This window comes from Xiphophorus hellerii, chromosome 15, assembly GCF_003331165.1.
Source record: "Xiphophorus hellerii strain 12219 chromosome 15, Xiphophorus_hellerii-4.1, whole genome shotgun sequence".
NCBI classification, from domain to species: domain Eukaryota; kingdom Metazoa; phylum Chordata; class Actinopteri; order Cyprinodontiformes; family Poeciliidae; genus Xiphophorus; species Xiphophorus hellerii.
Window position 1 is genome coordinate 17,237,857 of NC_045686.1, and position 21,073 is coordinate 17,258,929.

Consider the following 21,073-nt stretch of genomic DNA (forward strand, 5'->3'; position numbering starts at 1 on the left):
AATCAATACAAGAGATGTGTTTATGTTTTTAATGAGGCAGAGGGAACAGAACTAATGTTCAGCGGACATGTATGGCTTCAGATCAGGACTGGACAAAGGAGCAGATCTTGTTTAAATGAATTTGTATGCCGTTTCCTAGATTAAACGATATGCACACTTATCTCCAGCCTGAAAAGCTGAACTGCTCTTTACTGAACTACTCTGAACTACAATTTATTGATGGGAATTGACTTAGAAGATTTAGAAATTCACTGACCAAAAAAGAAGTGAATAAAAAGTTAAATAAAAATAAACAAATAAAAGAAATGCATTGGCCTGAACAAATAAAAATAAAAAAAGACACTTGTTTACAGTATGAAAATAAGTAACAACTACTATAGTAAAAAATTTACTAGCTTTCTTTTAGCATGTTTGTGTATGTTTTTCTTATTTTTATATTCTCCCCTCTCCTTCCGCCTCACTACATTGATTTCCGGATGTTTGGGAGATGTTTGATATTTTACAGTAAATTCATTGAGCCTAAAATGCACCTATCATATGAAGAAACAGTCAAATTTGCATGTAAGCATTTTTTGTTGCACTGGACAGCAACCAGTATGTGCATGTGGAGTTTGTAATTTGCTCTCATTTCTCTGTTTTTCATTGTCAGCTAAGTATTCCCTCGATCTCCTGTGTCTCCCAGTGTCTAGAATAGTCTTAATTTAGCAGAAAACAGCTGAACAAAGGAATTTAATAAATGGAAAGTACAATGGGAACCTTTGAAAAACGAAACTAGGTCAGGTAGCGATGCGATTTTACAGCCTGTTGAATCAAAAGCTTGGTGTAAGGTGCAACAATCAATAAGTAGTAGGCTTAATACATAAAATGTTGGAGTGAGGAATGTGATCTCCTGCTGCGTTGCTTTTATGTAATTGAGTTTCCCAAACAAAAAAAGCTGCTTTTTTTCTTCCTTGTGACTGCAGAAACTTATAAAACAGATGCACCCTCTTTGTTTTCATATATATTATTTAGAAAGTTGATTTAAACTAATACAAATCTATAGCTCAACAGTAAATTAAAACAAATATCAGGGTCATAAAATAATTTCTTACATCTTTATTACGTGGTTGCAACAAATGATCAAGATAAACAAATAGAAAAATATGCCACTTGGAGCACAAACCAGACAATATATATTACAGAGAATAAGCTGCCAAAAAGTGATTTTAAAAGTCCAGCTCCACCTTTGCAACCCGTTAAAACAACAAACTCTTGTCGAGCCTTTATCAAGGTAACACAAGTTGCACAGAAACATGACTCACACACTTTGCTCTCACTGCCACACACTTGTTTGGCTCGTCTGCCGGAGGAGTGTGGAGAGGGATAATTGCTATAGCCACAGGGCTCCATTAATCAGCTGGGTGCATTTGTTGGGGTTTTGTTACATTCCACCTCACCCCTCTGTCTCTCTCTCTCTGCCGGGCTATTCCGTACAGCGAAGCCTCCAGAAACTGGAGCAGCCTGTGTGGAGGACCGCTGCAAGCTCACGCTGGGTTAATAAATGCCATTAGCCTCTATCTCTTGCCTCTTAATTTCTCATTTCACCAAGGAGCGTTAAAACGCAGCTACAAGAGCTGCAGAGTTAATCAGAGGACGGTGGCAAGGCTGCGATGTCTTGATTGAGAGAACTGGACTCACATAAAGAGGCAGAGGAATTGGTGCTCGAACCTCTGGTCATATTTGTGGACATGGTTTTTGTGTAACACTGCATCACTGGGGTCAAATATCATTCCATATTTCATCAATAAGTACAGCTAAATATATTGTGTTGCATCTTTTACATTTTTAAAACCTGGACTCAGATTTTCACACATTTATTTTAGTCTCATAAAAGAAGATCTTAAGTACTTTTGATAATATGATTTAAAATATGTTGTGTTGTACCACAATTGTCTTGTCTCCACATTGTCCACTTTCGGTTCTGTTAAATGTAATCATCAAATGCTGCACATACCGTATACATTTATTATTTTGAAGGCATTTCTCTAACCTTATGCCCCTGAAAGCTTTGATCCTGACATAAACAGCAAGCCATCTTTGTTGTGCTTAATCACGTCCAAAATAAACAAAATCAATTGCAGCTCACGGCTCAAGCTTTCAATAGATACTGGTTGAATCTTTTCCCAGCTCATTGACGTGGAAGGTCTGGACGGAGTTACCTTTATGGCGAAAGCCAGGTTGTGTCATTCCCATCCAGGAACAGGATCAATACATTCATCTTGAGTTCACTCTAATATGGCAGCTAGTAAAATAAAATAAAATAAAATAAATAAATGATGGGTGTTTTGGTGTCATTTGTTTACAGCTTTATGAAGCTTCTGCATATGTAGCACAGTTACTGCTGCTTCAAGCACTGCAGAGAAAACAGGCTGTCCACGGTGAAAGGTGCAACTTTCTTCAGATGTGTTTAGTATCAGGCACAACTCAGACAAATATTAAGTAGATATTGATGAGGGGGTGGTGTAGTGCTCATGAAACATTAATAAAGAATAATTTGTCGTACTTATATGGATGCTGAAAGTAAGAAAAACATACTACTGTGATATTTTTAAGGTTTTTAAAGATTTAATTTTTCAATAAAAGCGTTCAAAACTGTTACTACCATTTGGCTTGCTTGTGTAACTCACAATTGGTTGCACTTTGAGCCTAATTTGCTTATGTTGCTTATTTTGTTCCATCTCAAGTTTCATTTATTTCTGTCTCCTGATGTCTAATGTTACTTTTCCCTCAGTGCATGTTTTCAACCCCCTACACCTGTTTTCCATCTGCTCATTTACTCACCTGTATTGCATCATGTAATCAGTATAGACAAGTATAAATGCTTGTCAGGTTCAGTCACAAAACATCAGAGTCTCCTCTGTTCCAGCTCTTAATGTGGAATGAACTCTCAAAAATAATAATTAGGTCCTCTGCAAACACAAGTAGGTACTGCTAATGGCCTTGAAAAAAACCGTAGCTTTTATTTTTAATCTAAAAATGTAGCAATATTTAGCTTGTTTTTAAAAGTGTAACAACTCAAAACAGGAGAGAATAATTATTCATAAGACCTGGGCAAAAAATCTTTTAGTTCACAACTCAAATAATAAAAATCTCATTTCCTTCTCTATTAATTCAGATTAAATAGAAAAATAAATTTAAAAACTTCAACATGGGTCTCTTTTGTATGTAGTTGGCAGGTTTTAACTAGCTTCTTTTACATGTAACAATGCAAACTGTGTAAGGTGTAACACCCTTCTTTCCCTGTCAACTGTTGGAAAACTTGCCACAGAAAATGTTCTGTAGATTTTTATGTTTATCTATTAATAATCCCAGTGATTCCCAACGTAAAGATGCTCATTACAAAATCACACCATCAGTTTAAGACAAGATTAAGTTCCCTTCTTGTTGTTTTTTGCGTGGTGCATCCTGTACAAACAAACAAAAAAATTAGCTGAATATTAATTAGGGTGCTTTAAAAATAAATCTGCTTGCATGCACAGATGCAAAGCACCACTTAAGTCTGATCTTCCGGAGCGAGCTGTTGTATTCCAGACTTGGCTCCCACAAGATCTGGGGATGACTTTCATTTAGCCTCACCTCTCCATCCAGCCGGGGTCACCCCTGTTGGTATAGCAAGCACAGCAGTCACATTGCTCCACCATGCGCACAGATTGCTTACTAGAGCCGCCTGGAACCTTTCATATTTCCCAGTCAGCATTTTTTGCAGGATAATTTTGGCAGCCTTTAAGGATATCGCTGCCTTAATAGAGGATAAAAATAAACGGGTGGTGGAAGGGCTATATCAGGCTTTATAATCTTGTATTCTACACTGTGAGGAGCTAAATGTCTGGCTTTGGCTCCCTTCAATGGGATTAAACTTTTCCCCCAGCTGATTCCAAAGGAGGACCACTTGTCCTATTTTTAAAAAAACAAGAGTGTTTCGAGTTGACAATATTTAAAAAGTGGAATTGATTAAAATACGAATTTTGGATGTCAACAAATTTGACTTTCAAATGTTTGTTAGATTCAGCTTGCATTTATGCAGGTGTAAACGTAGAAAATGTTCTGTAGATTTTTTTGTTTGTCTATTAATAATCCCAGTGATTCCCAGTGATTGTCGTCATTTAGAGAAAGGGCAAAATAAAAAAAAAGAATATTTATATGATACAGGCACATTTCTATAAATGATATTATAGGTTTGCTTGCTTTAAGGCAACATCTCTCAACTATATTGATTACAGTGAAAATAATAAAAGTGTAGTCCAATTGATTATTAACCAGCTATTTTATACTTAATCAGGGAGAGAGAAAAATACTCTTCACAGTTTATTTTGACTTAGTGTACAATTCATAAAAGCAGAAAAGCTATAAACAAACAGATTACATTAGAAAATAAACTGAAAAGGTGATCTACCTGGTGAAAACTTTGTCAGAGATTTATATATTTTTCAGTACTTTAAGTCACAAAATACATAATTATTGAAAGTATGAAACAAAAACAAGTTATGATCAGCCTTTTAATTAATTTATCTTTTTTTTTAATCAAATCAGACATGTCATGTTATATGCACTTTTGTAGTGCATATGAGATGCACTACAAAACTTTAAAGCTGTGCTTCTCTTGAAGCAAGAATTACCACATAGGGATGATGACATTTCAGAATCTGCAAAGTTAATGACCTATCCATGTATCATGGAAATTAAAATACATTTTTGAGCTCCAAGACTGAATAAGACTAAAGGAAACACTAAGCAAACATTAAACATGATTTAATTCAGAAACTGAAGCAAAAACTAGAAGTGAAATAATGTAAACATTAATCTACTTAAATTAGTTAATTTTTGACCAATTTTACTGACAGCAGCTAGTGGCCATAGTATCCGCAGTTCCAGAGATGGCACAGTTTGCTTTAGGGACATCTCAATACCTAAAATAAGATTCTCCCACACTTCTAATGTGTATGAAGATTGAAGGAAAAATGGACAACATAAATGCTTCATGTCTCCCAACCAGGTTTTTTAAAACAAAATTTTTTTTTACCTTGTTTAGACTGGTTTAACCCTTAATTAGGAAGATCAACTCCTCTCCTTTTAACTTCCAATTTGCAGCAATGGTCTACACATACATTCATGAGTCTTCTTGGTATTAGAAAATAGTGAGGATTTCATTGCCTTAACTGATTTACTCTCAAAAACGCTTGAATCCAAACCAAACCGCTTAATTCAATTAGCGGCAATGCTTTCAAAAACCACCAGGGAGCCGGCTAATGGTCTTAGAAACTTGAAAAGTCTGAAAAATAAGCTTGAGGAAGTTCTCACTACCTGGGAAAGAAGTCTGCTCCTTGAGGCTTTCGTATACCGTATGATAGTAAAAGCTCCACTCTTCTGGGCCTTGTTGCGCCTTTGTGAGCTCAAATGCTGGATTTTAGTTTGTGCTCCTCCCAGGAGGGCCTGAGCTTTGCAGAAGTTAGAGGAGGGTTATGTGAAGTTCAGTGGAAGTGTTTTCACTCAGCCAACTTTTTAATAAAAGACAGGAATATGGATCGAGATATTCCACGGAAGCATGTTCGTAAGGGAGAGGATAGGGAGTTGTTGAAGAATACAGAGGTTTTGTCAAAAGTAAAAAAAAAAAAAAAGCATCCTGTGGGCTTTACCTTACAGAATTAAGAGAGAGGCAAATTTTATGCCAGAAGCTGAAGAAAAAAAATTTCTGTGTTTAAGGCTGTGCAGTTAAACCTCTGGTCTGTAAGGCCTCCACCTCAAATTTGTTTCCTGCACCCTTCCCCCTTCGCCGACATTCACCCACATTAATTCTATAATTGCGCCTTCCTCTCATTTTCCCCCTCGTTATGCATTTAATGTTTCCAATTTGCCATCATCACAGAAAAACGCCACAAGAAGCTATAAATTCTTTTCTAATTCAAAATAATTAGGATTACACGGATCAGTGGTTTTCAATCAGCGAGATCATCGCAATGATAGATGGTAGGATAACTGGTCATTGGCGAGACATAAATATTGTGTCGTTCAATTAATCTGGTCTAATGAGGTGTCAAAGCTGCCACTCATCCATCAAATACAATTAGGAATAAACACATATGCATGGAGATGGGTAATTAATAATTAGCAAAGCAAAGAAATCAGTATTGGTTTCAGCAGCCACATCCACAAAGCAAATTACCACAACCCTTTCTTCATCTGAGACAATGCCACATCAAAGGAATTTGAATCAGGTTTTTATTCCTCTTTATCTCTCGTTGTTCTGCGCGTATGCTATGAGAAGTGTATTAGAAAACTGTTAAACATTTAACAGGAAGGTCCAAGGCAACTAATAATAGTAATTATAATAATTTGAAAGCTTTATATGATTCTCAGAAATGATTTAATTACAAATATAATGGAACAAATTACTAAAACTATATGGACAACGTGCAAATTCATAGAATGTAAAAAAATCTTTTTTTACACAGAAACATGTGAAGTTCACAAGTTGCCAATCACAGGATTTAAAAAAAATGAAATCATATGTAAAAAATGCAAAGTCCGAACAACAACGATCATCACAAGACAGTATTGAAAAAACCTTTGTTGTTCTGCCAAAACGTCTACAGAAGCATGTGAATTTTATATGAATAAATGACATTTACACCTGTTGTAAAGTGTATTCTTTTTATAGAAGTGCTTTTATTATTATTAATAGACAAAGACCTTCTCTCAACCACAAACAAGGAAAGCATTCATTCTGGGTCGAGGGGATTAGAAATTGTCACCAACACTTTGTCTTAATTTCTCTCTAAAGCCCACAAGACTCATTGTCCTAAAAAACACATTTTATACAGATTGGGTTTTTGCCTTACATTATCAGAGGCCAGTCAAGCCTCTTCACAGACCTAGAGGATTGAACTGGGACAAGACCATTTAGGATGAGAGTAACATGTCAAAAGTTTTACCTGTATCTGTGACACAAACATAGAAATATCTTTGACCCTAAGTTGTTAACTTTGTGAAAAAGATCTGTCTTACTTTACGCTTCAGGAGCTCCAAAGTTGACACCTGTCAAACTCAGGTAGGGAGGCTTTTTGACATTTGTTACAAGTTACAAGTTTCACCTCCAAACCTTGAGCTGGGCTAGCGCTAGAGCCTGGTTTTAACTTGTTCTATAAAATAACCTGTTTGCTTTCCAACAAGCCTGAACCATCTCAGAACCACCTTACTACAAATGTGTAAAATGGTATATAGAGTGATCAATCTATATCTGCTTTTTTCCCTTTTTGAGAAGGATCAGTAACAGTTTAACCAAAACAAATAATTAATTATCCCAGTATACCTCTTGATGTTATCATATGCTTACCTTAGTCTATTTACACTGCTTTCAACTACTAGTGGTGCTTGTGAACGCTTCACAAGCCTGATCAGTTGTCTGGTCTTCAGCATCAACATCTGCAAAGTAATAGTTAAATACAGCTTTCAGAGCAAGAGTTGTTAAACTATCTGGAGATATTAAAAGACCAAAATAATAACTTCTGGTGGTAGAACCTGAGTGGAGGCACAAATAAATGATGTTTACTAAGCACTAGGACCAGTTAAATCCATGAACATGTGTCGTATAAAGACTAAGATTAAAATCTTATTTGGATTTTCAGTCTCAAATAGTGCAAAGAACATAAAATGAAATAAAAGACCATCTCAGACTTGCAGAAAGTTGGTGAAAGTGACCACGAAGTTAAAGAATCTGAAAATGACAAATTGTTCCTGCATGTTTATCTTAAACCATGACAAACTGAACCAATGGGGTCAGCCAATGATTGTGTTGATTATAAAAATCTATAGCAACATTTTAAACCAGGTATTGAGGAGCTGAAACTTAGTATGTACTCTCTTTCGTTCTAAAAACAGTTAATATACTATTCATGTCTGCAGTGCACAAGCTAACTTTTGTGGAGACTCATAAATGCAACGTGAAGTCAGCGAGGATGTCTTCTGGGAACGTACGTTACAGGCCAGAGTCACTGAGATACCCTGACGGTTCAGTTCAGACGACGCAGCAGCAAAGAGGCAATTACCCGGAGGCATCGGGGCGAAAGACAGGAGGAAAATCAATACATAATTTCAGCATTTCAGAGGGTGTTTCCTTCAACTGAATCAATGTCTCAATTCACCATTGTGGGTTAGTTGTGTTTTTTTAGCTTAATCTGTCTTTGTCTTTCACATAATGCAACCAAAATGCAAATAAATAATGATTTACCTGTAACTCCGGCTGAGGGGTTATATAACAGAGTGTCAGAGGATGTATGCAAATGCAGTTTGAAATTGAAACTCTTCTACATGAACCGATAGCACCGTCATGAATTTTGACTCTTAAGAAAAACTCATTCTAAATTCACACGCAGACACAAACAAGGTTATACAGACACCTCTGAGTCCTTTTCATGAAACATTTTGTAAATCCACTTTACCTGACCCTGGGTTAGGCAGCTGACGAATTTACTCAACTCCTGTTGGCATGGGAGTGAGGTGTAAGTTCATACAAAGTTTACATCTTCCCCACAATACCACCCTGTAACACATGGTTATGGAGGTGTTCAGATAAACGACCTCAACTTGCTCTGTACTAGGATTCTATGGCTGAATGACAGGCGCCAGACACAAAAAATGGAACAAATCAATAGCGTTGTCCCTTATCTCGAAGACTAAACCACAGCACAACATGATAATGACCACAAACCCACTCAAGCATGGAAGCAACCCCCCCTTAGAGGCAATGTAAATGAATGTAGTTGAATATGATTGACTAACCACCTACTAAATTAGAAAAGACTGTATCACACAGCTTTCTGTCAGCTTCTGAGAGCAAATCATGATCTGCAGTGATTGTTAATCATAACCAGACACCTTTTTCCATAACCTGGCAATTATTCTGCCTGCAAAAACTTTATGCATTGTCTCTTTGTAAAACAGTAAAAGACCAATTTTTGGGATTAGATATGGCTAACTTTTATGTCGAGGATTTGAATATGAAAGAACAGTGGCAGGGAGCTCAGGGCGCCCATGGGAGTCAAACACAGACTTCCTCTAAAATGTTAATCGTTTGGCTAATTGAAGGTATGTTCTTTGTCGGCTCCGCGTTTTGGAGGGTCCCTTCAATGGACCAGTTGAGCACAAGGTAACAGGGCTTTCAGATGTTATTGGATTTGACTGCTTCTGCACAGCGGTGCCGGAGGATTTAGGCGCTTTCAAGATAAGTTACGCAGAAAACACACTCGTACCCACAGGTGTGCATGAAGTAATACACAAACCTGTAAACTCACGCATTCACACACTCTCATACACACACTCGAGCATGTACATGCCGCCATTTGCATTTCAAAGGGGCATAATTGCCCAGGGCGGTGGCAGGGGGAGTGTGGCCTCAGGATTCCCCGAGAGTGCCTGTGAAGTTAACGAATCATGAGTGGAGACTCAACCGAAGCTCCTCTTTCATACGAGCACATTCACAACAGCATCCTCCTGAGTATGAGGCAGGTAGAGCAGCCAGAGACTGCTACACAGACAACCAATTTACTGCGCTTTAAAAAAGAAAAAAGAAATAATTTTATCTGACTAAAATGTCGAGTTCACACATTAGTTGATATTTGAGATCTTTACTTGAAAAGTTTGACAGGTCTACATATACTGCGCTGATGGGAATAAAGTGGCATAAGATTTTGGGGATAGTTTTAACTTTAACTAGATGATAATACAGTGATTTGAATGTTTCAAGTCTGGCCTCATATTGAATTTATGACTGTAGGGTTAATTGGTCTTTCTAAATTGGCCTTAGTTACAAGCGTCTACTATGTTGTTAGTCCTCCATGTTCCTCTTGCCCTGTGATGGACTGGCAACCTCTGCACAGAATATGGATGGATGGATGGATGAATGGAGGCCATTTAAGGTGTAATGAGCACACATTAATTTTTAAGGAAGCAGTTTGAGATAATCTGAGCCCTGTGACATGTTGCATTATCCTGTTGGAAGTAGCCATGAGACGATGGATGCGCTAGGCTGTGAAAATTCAGTAATTCTTAGTGCTGAAGTGTAGAAAGTAAACCAATAAAATAATCTGTATACCTGAACACCATTATCACCTGCCTGAACCTTTAATACAAGGCAGGGTAGATCCATGCTTACAGGTTGCTTAAGCCAACCTACAAACTAAATGTCTCAGCTGAAATCATGACTCATTGTACCAATCAATGTTTTCCAGTCTAATGTTATCCAGTGTGATCTTCTGGTGCTGCTTTAAGGTTTGACATGTTGTGCTAACAGACAAAATACATTCAGATAGATAAAGCTACTGTTCTTATACTGATCGCATTCATATTTCTTCTTTTCGCAAATAATAGAAATCTCTGCAATATCAAAACTGGCTTCTTTTTAGAGACAAGATGGTCACACGTACAGTTCAAACTTAGTGTATAATATTTTTTTAAAACTTCAGAGAACCATCCTGTTTGCAAATAGCTTTCACTTGTCTCTAGGAAGGCATTAGGGAAATACTAATGAAGAAAAGAGAGCAAGTCCAATACCACACTGGCTTTGTAAAGTGAAAGGTGAGCAGTTGTGTTTCTGGATAGACTGATGGTATGGCAGAAGTGTTATTTGTCTTGTGTCACTGACGGAGTCTTCAAGTCCACCCAGGAAGATACGAACAAGGGACTGGCGGTGCGCTGGGGAGAAGGGCTGTAGATGTGGTGGAGGACAATCTGTCATCAGCAGTCATCACTTAACCAAGCCCAGAGCAGCACCACTCACCAAATGACAACCTCACCAGATTTAAATGGGAACACTGGGCAAAGCCAGAAAGGGATATGATTAAAAATATGCATGAGATGAAATGCAAATTTTTCTGTTTAATGCTGGTATTTCACACATACACAGACAGACGCACACACACACACACAGCTGCATTTAGCTATAGAAAAAAATGAGTGAAATAAAGCAAGTGCAACATCTAATTTAACAAAGCACATCTTACTCTGAAGCACTCAAGTTTCCCACTTGTTTTGACACCTGCATCTTTCAGAAAATTTCACCTAAACACAATTTAGTACCTAATAAGAGCTGACATTGTGTGCTGGAGGTGAAGGACGCACGGAGGGGGCTGCCCTGTCTTACAACGCAATAAATGGCTGGGCTTCCAGTTACAGCAAAAACAAGGACTGCTTTTCAATTCCTCCTTTTTTAGCTGGATGAATGATGAACCCTGGGTAAGAGGTTTAGTGTTGTGGTATTAATATACATCAGGATCCAGAGAGCAGCTCTAAATCAGGAGAACCCAGAGCATTTGTTAGTTTACTGACAATTAAGCAGCTATAAAGATTGAAAACAAACAAACTAAACAGTAACCACAAAATGATACAGTTCTGTGTAAACATATTTTGATGTGAAAATTTACGTCTATTTTCAGCACTTTTGAGGTAACACTTTGTCGCCAGGTTTTTTAGGGTATGTCTCCACAGGTTATAATGTATAGAGAACTTCTTAAATTAAATTATAAAGTCTGTACAAACTATTCTAAGTTGAGTTTAGGCATGGATATTGCTTGTTCCATTCTAACAAATAATTATGCTTTGGTCTAAACTCGTCTTTTGTGGTTTTGGTTACATGTTTAGGGTTGTTGTGAAGGTGAACTTTCTTTCAAATTAGCCTCTCTTCTACAACCCAGATTTATGGAAAGCTAAACATTAAATTATAGATCTAAAATCATAATAAAACACTTTACCTCATTTTCCTTTATTTATGTCCAATTTTCTGTACATGACAGCTGAGCAAAAGTTAATTAATCTGGTCTCGGAAGTAGGTTGAATGAAAAGAGGAAGGGAAGACTGATGATTCCACCGAACACTCTGAACTGAATAATCAATAGTGACATAAATTAAGGGCTTATCTATTAATGAAAGTCTGTGATCCACAATATAGCATCGTTGCTTCAATGTAAATTTCATACACTTGGAAATTCAGTTATTACCTGCTTTGTGGTTTGTAAATCACTTGCGTATTGACTTTCACTTCACATGGTTATATCTTCTACTTTTGCACATTTGGAGCGGAGATAAAGAAATCAAGGCTGAACCGTTCAGTAGTATAAAAGCTGTATTGTGCTTTATCATGTAAAATGATTGCACAATATTGACAACAGCACTAAAACAAACAATTTGAGAAACAAATTATGATTATACATCATTCTGAAGCATTTCATGCTGACAAAAGCTATAATTAGGATAATAACTTAACAAATGACCAATGCAGAGCCTTTATTTATTTATTGTCTGACCTGTCTCAGTAGAAAGGCATTGGTAAAAAGACATCCCTGTAAATCCTAACAGATTAAACACAAAGAAAGCAGCAGGGTGTCAGGGAAATATGTTTGGATCAATGGCGCCAGATTAATGATCAATAGGTCGCTCACACCGGCACACATTTCCTGCTAAAACCTCCAGTTACACAGATGAAAATGGTTGGGCAGATCCTCAGTGTGATGATGATTTATGCTAGTGAGGCAGATGTGTCTAATAGAGTTACCTGAATGTCACCACCTGGATCTTTGAGAGCATTTCTAAAACATTTAGACATTAATCAAATGTTATGTTTTGTTTTTTTCTTTTTCTTTTATGGCAGGAAGTAAGGGCTCCAGCAGCACTTGAAGAAAACAGTCGCCTCAGCATATTAAGTTGTGACAGAAACTCTTCTGTAATTGTGAATTCTTGTGATTTCTTTTGTAATTGTGAAAATGTATGAACTATACATGAAAAAGCTGATTTTTTTTGTGTGTTTGGCAACGAACATCAGCTGTAGGAAACGAGCAACCATTTTAAGTTTTCAATGTATTTTTCTGAATGCTAAAATATGTGATGGAGAAAGGAGCCCAGTGCAATGCATTCAAAGAAGGTGCATACAAATATAGCAAAATTCAATAAGTAAAAAAACCAAAAAAAAACCCCAGATGTAATAGGACAAGTATTCCAACTTTTTTCCAAGTGTTTTAGAAGTATTAACATTCAAATCTCTTTAAATTATGAGTGAGTACGCTTGGTTTGTTCAATTCACACCTTTTGTAGTATGACAGAGATACTGCATTAAAAATGCACAATTTTCTTATGTGAATAACCTTATTTATGTATCACTGATTCAAATCAAATGGCAGCTCAAGGCACTTTACTGGACAAAAATGTCCAATTATTTCCATCTAAACATAAATCCTTCAAATAAATAAAAAAATATCTCAATACAATTAAATCATACTGATATGCTAGATTCAATGACAAACAATCCAGTGTGATCCTGAATGTAATACAAGACAGTCTAATTTAATTTAGGAATTGTTTGAATGTTTTCTGTCAGAAGTGAATTTCATTGAGTCATTGACTTCACAGCAACCTCCTCCTGAGTGGCTATTTAAAAAAATATAAAAGAAGAGCAAGAGGCTTCCAACCAGAAATTTATATTTAAACTGAAACCATCAGGCCATTGTTTCTAATCTATGAAAAAATATAAACCTGTTCACAAAACGTTCAACAAAATTATTCAGAACATGCTACTTCAACCTGCAGGTGAGCTCATAGCACATGCTCACACACCCAGATATTCAAATGCAACCCCCGTTTCGACCTGTCAGTCACCCATGCCACTCACAGCCAAGGTCTAGTGACAACTGTTAAATCGGGGCAAGCTTTAATCGCTGCTGTGACTAATGCTGTTAACTGTAGAGCAGCATCTCGGCCAACACCTCCTGGGCAGCTCTAATTACCCCCCAGATGAGCCTAGTTCCACCTTACACTCACAGGGTACCTAACAAGCAATCACATCAGGGTGAAAAGCACAGGCATGGTCACTATTTTCTTGCTTTTCAAGCTGAACTTTCTTGCTCCCTGGCTAAAATCACATCATTTCATTACTAAAGATGTGAATGCTCCTTCTCCATGTCCCACCTTTAGTTACCCCATTGCAGCCGTATCCACCTGTCTGTCAGCTGTGGTAAATTGGGTTAACGCACACTAAGTATCCCATCATTAGGTCTGTTAATTGACTACTGCGTTTGATAATTAACAGGGAGCGGCCTGCCTACCTTGCTAATCTTATTTAGGTCATTTGCATTTAAAATGGTTTTGGTTTCTGTGGCAACTTGGAAAGAGAAACTGATGGGGGAGCTCAACTGCAAGAAGTTTACATGAAGTTTACAAGAAATGTGAAAATAAATGTTTACAAAACTGACATTTTCTTGTTTCTATTTTCCTTTTATTTTTCATTTTACAAAGGAAAAAATAAATAAAATGAGGCAGCGTAAGGGGAAGTGCATATGTCCATCAACTGTGTGTAGATGTAAATATGCAGCCTCATACGTGAAACATAGGGAGCTATAAAGGATGACACCCAGACTCTCAACCTAGTGTGAGAAAGATTTTGGAGAGAGAAACACTGTGTATGTTGGATAATCGTAATAGTTTCTACAAGAAGGAGTTCAGAACAACAAGCAGCGCTCAACAAATAGTTGCAAAGTTTTGTGGTCTTCTACAAATTTGAGATATTTCCCTGATGTCTCACACCTGAATTATTTGACTGGGGGACTAACAGGCCCATTCTGTTGTACCTGAAGATGGCATTCACAGAAGGTAATACAATCCTTTCAATCAGGTGTGCAGGAGAAGGGACACATCCAAAACATGTCAGCTGATCCTGAACCCAGAGCTGTGGTTCTCTGTAGCTCTTCCAGAATTACACCATGGGTGTCTTGGCTCCTTCTCTCCATAATACTCTCCTCGCTCAGTCTCTGAGTCTAGGTGAAAGCATGTTTCTTACTGGGTGTACAGTTGTATCATATTTATTTTAAATATGAACTGATCAATGAGAGATAAAAGTTTAAAATATGATTCAATCCTGCTTCAAGAGTCTGGACAAGAGCTCACAGCAGAAGAGTTGAATTTATATCCAGATTAAATCAGACACAGGGGATTTTTTTCACTAATTTGAAGGTACAGTAGCTGGTTGCACTCAATTTTATTTCAGGCCAACAGAGTCAAATGGGCTGAAGGTATGCCACACTTTTCATTAGTAGAAAATTGTAAAAGATCATAGTAGCAATTTCCACTTCATAAGAATGTGCTACTTCGTGTTAGTCTATCAAATGGAACCCTAATAAGTGGCACTGAACTTGGTGGTTGTTCAGAGAATGTGAATACTTTAGGAATTAAGTAAATAACTGTTTTCCAAAGACATACTGTACTATATCATGCTTTTCCCTCTAACTGCAGTGGGGAACTCATGAGGCTAATTTTGTTGCTCTGCTGCGATACCTTCAGATAAATGTTTCCTTTGTTGAAGCACCGTCTGCCCTATTTTGTCAATGACATGAGCACTCAGTAGCTACAGGGGAGACACACGACTGAGCACTCTTCCTGATTCACACAGGCATTAACACAGCACATTAGTTTAGCAGAGTTGTGGGAATGAAAGATGGGCCGAGACCGGGGCCCCAGGCAAAGTGAAGACGTACACTAAAGCCAGCTGCCATCTATTATGGATAGCCACTGCCGACCCCCGCCGCTCATGTTGCAGGGTGACAGTGCTGTCCTTGCCGAGGCACTGACCTTCCTTGGCGGGGAGAGGGCGCTGGGCAGATTAAAAGTGGACTGGCTCACCGTGCGGTCCAGGCGTACCCCTGATGTTCTGCCCAGATGGTAGCCGCACACACTCATGAACACACAGATTCTGCTGCATCCAGGGAAGGCAGATGTGAGGCATGAACGCTGCGGCTCCCAGGCACTAGACTCTATATCTGCTATGTATTTATTTTTCTTCCTCAACATTGTGACTGTGAAAGCACAACACACACACACATGCACCCCCACACACCATGTACTCGTAAGAGGTTGAAAGACCCTCACTTCCTCCACTTTCCTTCTGAGTGTTTCTCCATCACTTAATTCTGGGTCTTTGTATGTGAATCATCCATCACTCACTCAATCAGTCCATTGAATTTCATTTAGCGCTGTGTTACACAGGGCATGTGATTGATTCACTGGTACCTTTTCACTGAAGCTTGAATGACACACAATGCTGGTTTGTGAACACGCACACACACACACGCCCGCGCACACCCACGCACACGCACGCACACACATGGCCTAACATATCACTTGCTTATGCGATGATGCACTGGGTCTTCTTTGCCAGAGGGAGAGTAGGTGCCCACGCTGCCAAAGAGGACCCCTTCGAGATTTACTCAAGGTCGCCATGTCCAGCTGGCTGTGCCAACATCTGTTCAGAATCGCCTCAAGACTGGCATGAGAGACCTGTCTAAAAGGCTTGACCTTGGATCTAAGGCTACATTTGGAGAAATTACAGTTGAAGTCATAAAAAGCCACAACATGCAAAACGCACACACACACGCCCACCCCCGCACACACACAAATATATCTATCTATCTATCTATCTATATATATATATATATATATATAGATAGATAGATAGATCTACCTATCTAGCTATATAGGTAGATCTATCTATTATACAATTACTATTATACATGGTAATTCTTTGCATTTATCTGAATATATAGTAATTCGGTTTTAATTTTTTTGTACATACCACCAAATCACAAGTCATCGCAGGGCACCTTGTATAAACAGATGCAACTCAAATTCAGTCCAATTCAGCATTGTGCATTTTGAGCCCATGAATAAAGAATAAAGTTTGATCTACTTATTCACCAATTCCAGACAATTAGATGAATCATATTTGTAAAAGGTTATCCATTAACACCGAATCTTCACTTTGTTACTATCCCAGATTCTGAAAAAGCATGTGGCGATAGTGGAGAGGAGAGACTTCCTTTCAACAGCAAGAAAGCTCCCTCAGATTCACGATCCAAATCAGAAACAGTCTTCCTCAACTAACTGATGGATAAGAGAACAAAAATCAGACACAGACATCAAATAAATTATGCGTCTGAACACAGAGAGAAAACTCATCTGTACACCAACATGCAAATACCTCTGCATGTGGGAACATTCAGCTGTTTCAGAAAATAGACGTCCATCATGTTTTTCCTCTAACATATACTGTAGCTATACAATAGTGTACCCTTTGGGCAGAGCAAATTTTAAAATGTATTAAAATGTTTTGGTTCTGCTGTCAGTAGATGAGTCCTGCCATAAAGATTTAAAACAGATATTTCATCGGTTAGCTGAATTGCCCTTTTCACATTAAATGTTTTGTATTGGACAAAGTAATGATGAGGTATGTTTAACGCTTTTCTTGCTTTAGTTCCTCACAGAGGTTGTTCTCTGCCAGTAAACTTATCGATTTTTCTATCAAATACAAAAGCAGGCTTTGGGGAGGGGCCATAGAGGTCACTGTGAATAACGACAGAGCTCCGTTTATGTGTGTGTATTAGAGGGCGTTCCCTCCTCTTCCCCAACATCCTCACTGTCACTCCCTGAAGGCGTCTCTGTTAAATTGGCTGACTCACAATAAGATCATACAGTAGAGTACAGATATGGAGACTTTTGTCCAAAGGTTCAAAAGACTTCTGGTCTCTGTCAGAAACAACACAGCAGCACAAAAGTATATGTCTTAAATACATATTTATGATTAAAAAAAAATACATTTAGGTAAAGGTATGAGGAAATAACAGAAATATAATCTTTAAGTGTACAAAAACCAAGAAACAACACCACACTGTCATTTTTAAATAAACAAAGAGCTGTCCACAATTTGTCCCCTTCATGCAATTTAGAAGGGACAGCTGCTAATTAATGCTTATATAACTTATGAGGTTAGGTTAGAGGGTGAACACCTCTCTTAAAGCAAAGGTGTTAGAAGATTATATGCAGGTGTGTGTTAACATAATGCCTGGAGGGAAATACATCAAACAATTATCTTAAATAAGCAATTACTATTGTCCATCAATCAAGTCAAGGTTATAAAACCATTCCCAAGCAATTTGAAGTTCATCATTCTAAAATAAGGGAGATTATTCACAAGTTAAAACAGGAGTTAATGTTCCAGCAAATTCATGACAAGGTGAGTTCACAAAAAGTTTTGAGAATCTGCAAAACAGCCACAACTCGGATTCTACTGAAAGCCAGCATTGTTTAGTTGAAAGGGTTGCCAGACGAATAACTTTGTAGCAGTCTTATTTATAAACTTAATGTAGTTGTTAAAATGTAGGTCTGGGCCCATAAGGATAGTATTTTTTCATGCTCTCTGGTCTTCAAGGCCGATCCATTCTATGCAATGAACAGTGTAATTTGTTCTCTCTCCCAGAGCTGCACAGGAACAGTAACAAAGTTCTTTCTGGTCACGACATTAAATATTTTATAGACCTCAACTGCAGAGCTTTTGGATAGTTTAATAGGTATCTTGTATATAATAATTGTCAGATATGACATACGAAAAAAAGTTGCACTGATGTGTCAAGCGCAAAGTTGAAGAAGTCCCAAACCAGGGCTGCAAGAACAACCCTGGTTGTTCTTCTGGAGACAAATTTGAAAGCCTGTATAGCTTTAGCCTAATTGAATCTATCTCAGTGCAGGTCTCCAAGTTGTTTACAGCTATATTAAAGTTTAAAATTCTTGTTCTTTTATCTTACTTGTGTGATGCATACATTAAACACATAATTTTAAATGAGAAAAGTCAGACTTTGCATTTGCTTGTGGTCTAATGATTTAAACTGCAGTAACCACACCAGTGTTTTTACATCATCTCTGAATTTCTGTTAAAATTCCCAAATGGGCCAATTTTATTCAATCATTATCTGCTTTACATTTATCTATAGTTTATTATTTTGAGATATGCCACTCTCTTTTTTCTGCAAAACACCCCTCAGTACATCCCCCTAGCGTGTCCTCGGGCCTTCTGCCCTGGGGCTCATGGGATACGTCTACTCCCTGGGGCTGGTGTTTTCACAGCCTGTGAGAGAAGCACTCGAGAGAGAACAGTGGAAAAGCAGCAGCACTGTTTCTCTGTTTGCTTGATGTCACTATAATGGAAATATGCATAAGTGAGAAAAGGCATAGTGGGCCTTTGGGGCCCAAAAAGTACAAATATTTTAATAACAAACACGCTCAGTGTTTGCCTCCTGTGATGGCACCTGGGTATTGTTTCGTACTGAGTGCAGTCAGTCAACGGCAGATTTTGTATGCATAAAGATAGAGATGTTTTCTTCTTTTACTGGAAGTGAATTTCATGCTGTGGAAAGTTTTCCTGGCAATATGTCCTTTGGAGAACTGTCATTAATCAAAAGTCAAAGTCACCTCAGATCTCACATTAGAAAAGACCAGTTTAGCTACGGCTGAAATTGCAGCTGACCCTCTCGCCCTGAGCACTTATTCAAAATCAGCAACACAGCCATAGGGGGCTAAAACAACCAAAATGAGTGAGGTTGCAAGAAGCTAGTAGGAGTACCAGGGTAAAATGCCCAATAAAGTGCTGCCAAATGGAAATCTCAAGGGTTTCTTTGAGCTTTCTAACTTTATACTGGGTGACTTATAGCTTTGCATGGGCTATAAATGTAAATGACATGGAGGTTACATAGGTAATAATAAAGAAAAATGTTAAAAAGTTGTAGTTGTTCATGCAACTGCAGAAACTTCTATGCAGTCAAAGCTGATCAAAAGAGACACTGGAGATGGCCAGGACAGCAAAAGCAATCACAGAAATAAAACCATATCAACTTCTGGTTACTGTGACAACCGAATTTGTAAAAATTAAGATGACAAAAGTTCTCACAGCATCCAAAGATTATCAGCCATCTTGAAAAGAGGTTTTACTTCAGATACTCTTTGTAGAATTAGAAGAACAAATCAAAGTATATATCAGATTTTGTTGAATGCCTAATATAGAAAAGCAGATGCAAACATCAATGAATGAGCCTCTCCACACCTTCTAGCAGTGACAGAATTAAAACGTGTCCAAAGTCAAGAAATTCTTATTGTGGCAGCAAAACTTCTGTGTATGGACAGATAAAAGAAAATGCATAGAAGTGAGAGCTTGAACATGTCTGACTGTTTTTGTGGATTTTCATAATGAGCTGTCAGTCATTTCTCACTGCCCAACAACTTTCATCTGCCCTGATTCCTCCCAACCTCCTCCATTTATCACTCCTTTCTCTCTGCTGTGACGCACTCCTCTGACGCCCGATGTCGTTTATCACGTCAGGTGGAATAGAGTTTCTCCAGCTGTCAATTTAGGAAATGGAGTGACGAGTGGGACCCCCGAGACCCCTTACTAATCTCAAACTGCTGTGTTACAAAAAAAATGATGTGCATCTGTGGAGGCCAGTTGCGCTCACGTTCTGGGGAGCCAACGAAGACATCGGTTGCCGCCGGTGCATAAATGTAACGCACCAAGAACCAATATGTTGGGGTTTACCTCTTGCATTGTTACGAAGTCACAAACAGCTCACAACTACATGGCTTTACTCAAATAGTTCTTCACCTTTGTGTTATATGATAAGCTGCAGTGAGCTCAAAGTTATAAAACAGAAGAATGTCTGTGCCACACATTCTTGCTTCCAATTGGGAAAATAAATCATATTCTCTTACATGACAGGTGAGGCAGATGAGCAGTCTATGAGACCTCTGCTCAATTCTCTGCTATCTACTGACCGGTGACAAGAGTATGGACCAAGGCTCACACATTACAGCAGGCGTGGGTTTTTCCCAAAGAGCCGTATAAGCAACTGAGTCTTGACAGACATTCTATTTGCAGAAAGCAATTTGCTTAAAAGTGTTTATTTAATAATAAGCTGTAAGTAGAGGTTTTATGGTATTCTTGATAGACTTTAGAACTCAATAAGTGAGAACCGCCATACAGAAACTGAAACACAATCAGTGGAGCCCACTAATTGTTTTCCCTGCCTGTCTCAATTAGACACAAAAGATGCTTTTTTATATGAGTCAGAGCAGTTTATCTTAACTGGTCAGGGTTCATGACCAACAATCACCCAGTACTGACAAGTTATAAACCCAATTAAGGACATTTTTTAAATTCAGTCACTTATTTTTGCATGAATTA